This window comes from Homalodisca vitripennis, chromosome 5, assembly GCF_021130785.1.
Source record: "Homalodisca vitripennis isolate AUS2020 chromosome 5, UT_GWSS_2.1, whole genome shotgun sequence".
Classification (NCBI taxonomy): domain Eukaryota; kingdom Metazoa; phylum Arthropoda; class Insecta; order Hemiptera; family Cicadellidae; genus Homalodisca; species Homalodisca vitripennis.
In genome coordinates, this window is record NC_060211.1 from 28,888,452 (window position 1) to 28,896,940 (window position 8,489).

Consider the following 8,489-nt stretch of genomic DNA (forward strand, 5'->3'; position numbering starts at 1 on the left):
AAGTTTATGCAAGCCAAAAAGTATACAAAATAAATATTAAACTGTTATAAATACATAAAACTTAGTATGATAGCTAATCTATAAACCTCTTACTTTTTTTAGAAATGTAACTGTATTAAAATAATATTCAATAGGAAAAAGCCTACATAGACAGTCTGCCTGTGCTTAGGCCAGTTGTTTCCATCTGCCTTAGTCATATAAATTAATAAAATGCCGGAATGAGCGAAAAAATTTATAAAAAATTAGTAGAATAAGCTTTTTTGGTTTACCCTGAAATAGAAACAAACAATTAAAACAAAAACAAAAATGTAGTGGCAACATTGAAAAATACTAGCAACAAAAAAGAAATATATGCTGTGGAAAACATTAGACAACAATCAGAGAAGAAAAGAGGGCGACAAGTTAGAAAATCGTATTTTACTGAAGGACATTATTTAACAAAGTAAAATATAGTTAAAAAATTAAATATTTTAATAATTTATTCTCAGCAAAATTATTTTTTTAAATAAAAAAAATTCACTCTCTCCAATCATAATGTTTCATACTCATACTATTCAATCTGACTTAAAATCCATGCTAACTCCAAGGCTAAACTTACAAGCATCAACTCCTCCTACACGTTGAAACAACAGGTCAAAGTATGTCAAATAACAAAAAATCATAACCGATATAATCAGAAGTTATCCATTTCAAGGTTATAACATACACCAGCGTTGACGAAAACTGAACTTTTATACCTTAGTGAAAATAACGAAACCGTGCACAAAATTAAAAAAAATGTGTTGAAATTGTATAAACACAGCCTACATTATTTATTATTGTAAAACATAGTACATTAACTTATTAGAGTATTTGTATTGTACCTACCTCATTCAACACACTTGTACTGAAGATTGGTAAATAAACGCCTAAACGTACGAATGGAAATATCAATAAGTATTGATTTATATGTTATTATAACTAATCAAACTGAATAATATGATTAAAACTCCCTACTGCATTACAACATTATGCTACCTCACCTACAGCCCTCTGACCCAGAGCCCTACGTGAAGTGAAGGGTGTGGCAATGTAACCTTGACAATGCCACTTTAATCATACACCAGCAACACCAGCAATACCATTGTCTCTGTTTAAAATATTTATAACGTTTGTGTAATTATATTTGTGATATTTCACCACAGTGTGAAATTATGAAGTTTATTAAATTACTAATTTTACATCTCTGGATGTACGTATATTAGTCAAGTCAAGCGCGATATAATTACAACCATATTGTAACAAAAGTACGTGATGGATTGATAAATAAATATTTCCGCTTTTTATTTGTAATAAAATGATGAGAAATGTAAATAAGCCAAATAAGTTTTAACTAGTACCTACGTGGAATTCGTAAATTTTAACAACCAAGTTAATAAAATATATTAATGTTATGAATAATAATTGTATCATAGATCCAGTGGGTAGGTGCTGCATATTATAATTTTTTATTTATTTATTATTCATGACGTTACACAGGCTTGATATTAACTAGTTACAAGAATTATCCGTAAGATACATTTGTAACATAAAAATCCAATCAATCATTTTAGCTTTTAAAATTTTTAAATTATTACAAAAAGGGGAAAAATTATTTATTTACATAAATTGAATGGTTAAGGGCAGGCGTCTAAACAGCAATATAATAACGTAATGGCAGTCATTAATTTGTACAAAAAATTTTCGCTTGATTTACAGAGATTTGATGATTGGCTTGATTTCATCTCATTTTATACTTAAAAATTACACTAATAATTAGGAATAAAATTTTATCTCCTTGTGTAAAACTCATCCGTTTGTGCTGTACATATATTTGGATTTTTCCATTATTGGTATAGCAAATGTATGATTTGAATATTGTTGAAGCTTGACACGGAATGTTAACATATATATTAGGTTTGTGGTGTTCGGAGTCGGTTCGTGGTGCTCAGCAAAATTCTATACGTTATGAATAAAAATAACTTTGATAAAATTCCAGGTCGAGGAGTAATATATTTTGTGAGAAAAATATATAATTGCAAAAGGTATACAAACAATACATCTTAGTGATTTTAAAAAGTGATTGAAAATTAATTCTACTTATCTCCTAAGTTGGAGATCCTATAGAAATAAATAAATTGTTGTACATGTCCTTGGTATAGAGGGTGACAATTGACATTGTAACTGAGTGCGCGAACAAGGTATATGCCTTTTACCATATTGACAAGAATACAATAAACTCAGGAGACAACCTACTACAAACTGATTTTTAGAGTTAAGTACTAGAAGATATTCCATGATCTATATCACATTCTCATTGTATATATACGTCGCGTCTCATTGCTACTAAGCGTGTAATAAACATAAATGTCTTTTGAAAATCATATGTTCAATAAGATGTTAACGATCGATTCCAATTACATACTTAGTTGTAAAGGATATAAAAGAGATGAAGATTATAGAGTGGGGACAGTGAAGTTACTTACAAGGTAGATTACACAAACTTCTCTTCAAGCTTACAGGAGATGAGAATTACAGAGTGGTAACAGTGAAGTTGCTTGTAAGGTAGATTACAAACGCCTCACTCTCAGCCTACAAGAGATGAGATTACTGAGCGTTAAAAGTGAAGTAACTAACAAGACAGATTACACACGTTTCAATACCTGTATGGAAGAGATAAAAAAGTTTTAAGTGGTAACCGTGAAGGAACTAAGGTAGATTACAAATGCCTCACACCCAGCCAGAAAGAGATGAGATTACAGAGCGTTAAAAGTAAAGGAACTAAGGTAGATTACAAATGCCTCACACCCAGCCTGAAAGAGATGAGATTACAGAGCATTAAAAATAAAGGAACTAAGGTAGATTACAAATGCCTCACACCCAGCCTGCAAGAGATGAGATTACAGAGCGTTAAAAGTGAAGGAGCTAAGGTAGATTACAAATCCCTCACACCCAGCCTGAAAGAAATGAGATTACAGAGCGTTAAAAGTGAAGGAACTAAGGTAGATTACAAATGCCTCATACCCAGCTTGAAAGAGATGAGAATTAAGAGTTTAAACAAGTGAAGTAACTTACAAGATAGAATACCTGTATGGAAGAGATACAAATTGTAGAGTGCTAACAGTGAAACAACTTACAAGGTAGATTATATACGTATCGAGGCAACATTGGAGGCTTAGCTTTTCTTACTCGGAAAGAACATCCCTTGCACTTCATTCACAATTTGTCGTATATGTTATTTTACATATGAGGATGTGCAAACATACATGCAAACATATATTTTCATACAATGTTCACCCTGCAGAAAAAGCAGTTAGAATAATTGCAACTTCAACAGAGAGAGTCGTTCAGACCAGTATTAAAAAATCTCAAATCCCTGCCTCTATATTTTGAAAAACATATCTTTTTTCAAATCAAAATGCGAGGTCATAAGAGGTAGTGACGTACACTCTTATGACACTAGAGGGAGGAATAACTACCTTACTAGAAGACACAGGACGGTGGCTTATGAACGCCACCGCAGCCGCTTCGCAGGCATGAGTTCAGTTCTTCAACAACATGCCAAATTCGATCAAAAATGCCACAATGCCTATGGCACTTAAAAATCGTCTGAAAACTGCGCTGATCTCGAAAACTTTTTATAGTACAGATGAGTTCATGGCAAACATTTGGGAGACCACCAAATTGGCTGACCATGTGATTAGAGTGAGACATTATGTATAGGATGAGAATTTGGGTGAATGAAAAGCTGGAAGTCTGAATGAGAGCCACTGTAATGATGAATGCAAACTTTTAGCTACTAAATGTCATGACGACTGCGATGCAATTTGTATTGTTTTTGTATGCAATAAAACATTGAATTGAACTGAACTGAACGATAGTGTTGATAACGGTGGATGGGGGTAACACTTGCAGGATGTGCATCAGGATGACGTAGCGCTGTACAGTATAGTTACAGGAAGACGCAGTTCGCGGACTAGGATAAAGGGCAATAGTTGATAACGGTGGGTGGGGGTAACAGCTGCAGGATGTGCATCAGGATGACGTAGCGCTGTACGGTATAGTTACAGGAAGACGCAGTTCGCGGCCTAGGATAAGGGCAATAGTTGATAACGGTGGGTGGGGGGTAACAGCTGCAGGATGTGCATCAGGATGACGTAGCGCTGTACAGTATAGTTACAGGAAGACGCAGTTCGCGCACTAGGATGAGGACAATAGTTGATAACGGTGGGTGGGGGGTAGCAGCTGCAGGATGTGCATCAGGATGACGTAGCGCTGTACAGTATAGTTACAGGAAGACGCAGTTCGCGGACTAGGATAAGGGCAATAGTTGATAACGGTGGGTGGGGGGTAACAGCTGCAGGATGTGCATCAGGATGACGTAGCGCTGTACAGTATAGTTACAGGAAGACGCAGTTCGCGGCCTAGGATAAGGGCAATAGTTGATAACGGTGGGTGGGGGGTAACAGCTGCAGGATGTGCATCAGGATGACGTAGCGCTGTACAGTATAGTTACAGGAAGACGCAGTTCGCGGACTAGGATAAGGGCAATAGTTGATAACGGTGGGTGGGGGGTAACAGCTGCAGGATGTGCATCAGGATGACGTAGCGCTGTACAGTATAGTTACAGGAAGACGCAGTTCGCGGACTAGGATAAGGGCAATAGTTGATAACGGTGGGTGGGTGGTAACAGCTGCAGGATGTGCATCAGGATGACGTAGCGCTGTACAGTATAGTTTCAGGAAGACGCAGTTCGCGGACTAGGATAAGGGCAATAGTTGATAACGGTGGGTGGGGGGTAACAGCTGCAGGATGTGCATCAGGATGACGTAGCGCTGTACAGTACAGTTACAGGAAGACGCAGTTCGCGCACTAGGATGAGGGCAATAGTTGATAACGGTGGGTGGGTGGTATCAGCTGCAGGATGTGCATCAGGATGACGTAGCGCTGTACAGTATAGTTACAGGAAGACGCAGTTCGCGCACTAGGATGAGGACAATAGTTGATAACGGTGGGTGGGGGGTATCAGCTGCAGGATGTGCATTAGGATGACTTAGCGCTGTACAGTATAGTTACAGGAAGACGCAGTTCGCGCACTAGGATGAGGGCAATAGTTGATAACGGTGGGTGGGTGGTATCAGCTGCAGGATGTGCATCAGGATGACTTAGCGCTGTACAGTATAGTTACAGGAAGACGCAGTTCGCGCACTAGGATGATGACAATAGTTGATAACGGTGGGTGGGGGGTAGCAGCTGCAGGATGTGCATCAGGATGACTTAGCGCTGTACAGTATAGTTACAGGAAGACGCAGTTCGCGCACTAGGATGAGGACAATAGTTGATAACGGTGGGTGGGTGGTAACAGCTGCAGGATGTGCATCAGGATGACGTAGCGCTGTACAGTATAGTTACAGGAAGACGCAGTTCGCGCACTAGGATGAGGACAATAGTTGATAACGGTGGGTGGGGGGTAACAGCTGCAGGATGTGCATCAGGATGACGTAGCGCTGTACAGTATAGTTACAGGAAGACGCAGTTCGCGCACTAGGATGAGGACAATAGTTGATAACGGTGGGTGGGGGGTAACAGCTGCAGGATGTGCATCAGGATGACGTAGCGCTGTACAGTATAGTTACAGGAAGACGCAGTTCGCGCACTAGGATAAGGGCAATAGTTGATAACGGTGGGTGGGGGGTAACAGCTGCAGGATGTGCATCAGGATGACGTAGCGCTGTACAGTATAGTTACAGGAAGACGCAGTTCGCGCACTAGGATGAGGACAATAGTTGATAACGGTGGGTGGGGGTAACAGCTGCAGGATGTGCATCAGGATGACGTAGCGCTGTACAGTATAGTTACAGGAAGACGCAGTTCGCGCACTAGGATGAGGACAATAGTTGATAACGGTGGGTGGGGGGTAACAGCTGCAGGATGTGCATCAGGATGACGTAGCGCTGTACAGTATAGTTACAGGAAGACGCAGTTCGCGCACTAGGATAAGGGACAATAGTTGATAACGGTGGGTGGGTGGTAACAGCTGCAGGATGTGCATCAGGATGACGTAGCGCTGTACAGTATAGTTACAGGAAGACGCAGTTCGCGCACTAGGATGAGGACAATAGTTGATAACGGTGGGTGGGTGGTAACAGCTGCAGGATGTGCATCAGGATGACGTAGCGCTGTACAGTATAGTTACAGGAAGACGCAGTTCGCGCACTAGGATGAGGACAATAGTTCATAACGGTGGGTGGGGGTAACAGCTGCAGGATGTGCATCAGGATGACGTAGCGCTGTACAGTATAGTTACAGGAAGACGCAGTTCGCGCACTAGGATGAGGACAATAGTTCATAACGGTGGGTGGGTGGTAACAGCTGCAGGATGTGCATCAGGATGACGTAGCGCTGTACAGTATAGTTACAGGAAGACGCAGTTCGCGCACTAGGATGAGGACAATAGTTGATAACGGTGGATGGGGGTAACAGATGCAGGATGTGCATCAGGATGACGTAGCGCTGTACAGTATAGTTACAGGAAGACGCAGTTCGCGCACTAGGATGACAAATAGTTGATAACGGTGGGTGGGTGGTAACAGCTGCAGGATGTGTGCCCGGATGACGTAGCGCTGTCGACTTCTACAACTGCTGGTTTTTAAACACATCAGAAATGAAAAATGTTTTATGTCTACACCACTTATCGTTACTGTTCAAAGTCATTTTTCACCACATAATCCATCAAAGAAAGTCTTGCGCAAAGGTCGGCGAAAACTTTTAATCAGTTATAAAAATATTATAAAAGTTGTACTCGTAAACATTATACATTTTATCATGTGAAAAGAAATAAACCACAGTTTAAAAAAAGTTTTTAAGTTAAGTTATATCACAATATGCAAATGTGCTTTACTACACAAAGTTGATATGGTTAAGTACAAGTAGAGATATAGAACAATTTTTCAGTTTTCGTCATGAAATAAACCTTTTTTTGTCTGACTTTTGTTAACGATTATTGAAGAAAATACAAGGAAACAATAAATTCATCACTAAAATGATGAGTATTGTTTTTCTTCTTGAGAAAATCGTGTTACGTTCATTGTCAAATGATTTCTCCAGTTTCCCAGCGTTTTTTTTTTCTTACGAAATCCAGATGAAATTATATACGTTTCTGAGGTTGTAAAACTTCATTCACGTCTCAAAGAAGAGTTGTCTTTCAGAAAAAAATCAGTAATTATGTCGTTTGGTTGAAAATCCGGGGGCAATAACAACCAGTAATGTGCCTCAACTGTACGTGTTTGGCCAGATACCTCAAACAAATAGATCTTCAGCTTTTTGAAAAGAAAACACAATACGCAATCTCATGCTGAGTTCTAGAAAGCGGGTGAAAAGGGTAGGTTTTTTAGCTTGATGGCATGTGCGGAAATGATGTTTTGGACAATCGCACTCACTTACGTCTGTCAATCTACCTTGTAAATTGAAGTTTATAAAAAGTAAGGCTCAGTCGAACATGGCTTCAGATTCCAGGAGTCAAGTCTGTAGAGGCTTCAGATTCGAGAAGCTTCATTAAGAAAAAGGTGAACTTGGAGCTAAACTTGACATTCATATTAAATCACCCCTTTCTACCATGGCTACGTTGAGTGTAGAAAACTTGGTTGCTCCGAGGCTAAAGATAAACTCGACATTCATACATATAAGTTGTTCCTAACTGTACTAATAATACATGTCTTAACTCCAAACCAAGTGAATCAGCAATTTCAAATTACAAAAACTCTGGTTGAATACGCTTTTTATGAATGCAATACAAATTATACGCCATAAAAGGAGAAATATAAAAAAATTTATACACAGTATATTTACTCCATCTTATACAACTAGTAATATATAAGAGATAATATTTATTTTTATTTTTCAGCTGATAATTCGGAATCCTAAACAAAATACAGTGTGTTAGAATTTGTGTTACTCTTAATAAAATCACAAATAACAAGATTGACTTGACATATTTACTCTATGCATTCGTTCAGAAATTTAAAAATAATAATAAAATACCAACAAAACACGGGAACAATGAAAATAAAAAGTTGGTGGTGAATAAAAACGATTTACACTAACTCCTCGAAAGTCCATTGACACGTTTTCACATTTTCCTGAATGGCATTGTCCCGGCCTACGCGTGGAGACCGCTGCTGAATACTCAGTGCCCGTATTTGTCTGACAATACTCACTGCCTTAGCTCCGGAACGGAGATCGTCTACATCCCTTTCTGGTGAAATATTCGATAAAATTGTGTTTAGGATTGTATCATTCATGGTAACTCACTAAACAGTTAGATGTGTTGTTATTTTAATTAGTAAATAACATATTTACTTTTTATTTATTTAAACTTGTAATAATGTTTTTACAAAATGCAATGCTTCCATTTATCCTTTAATTCTTTATTTTTCAATTATAACATAAAAAATATATGTTACAAACAAGTA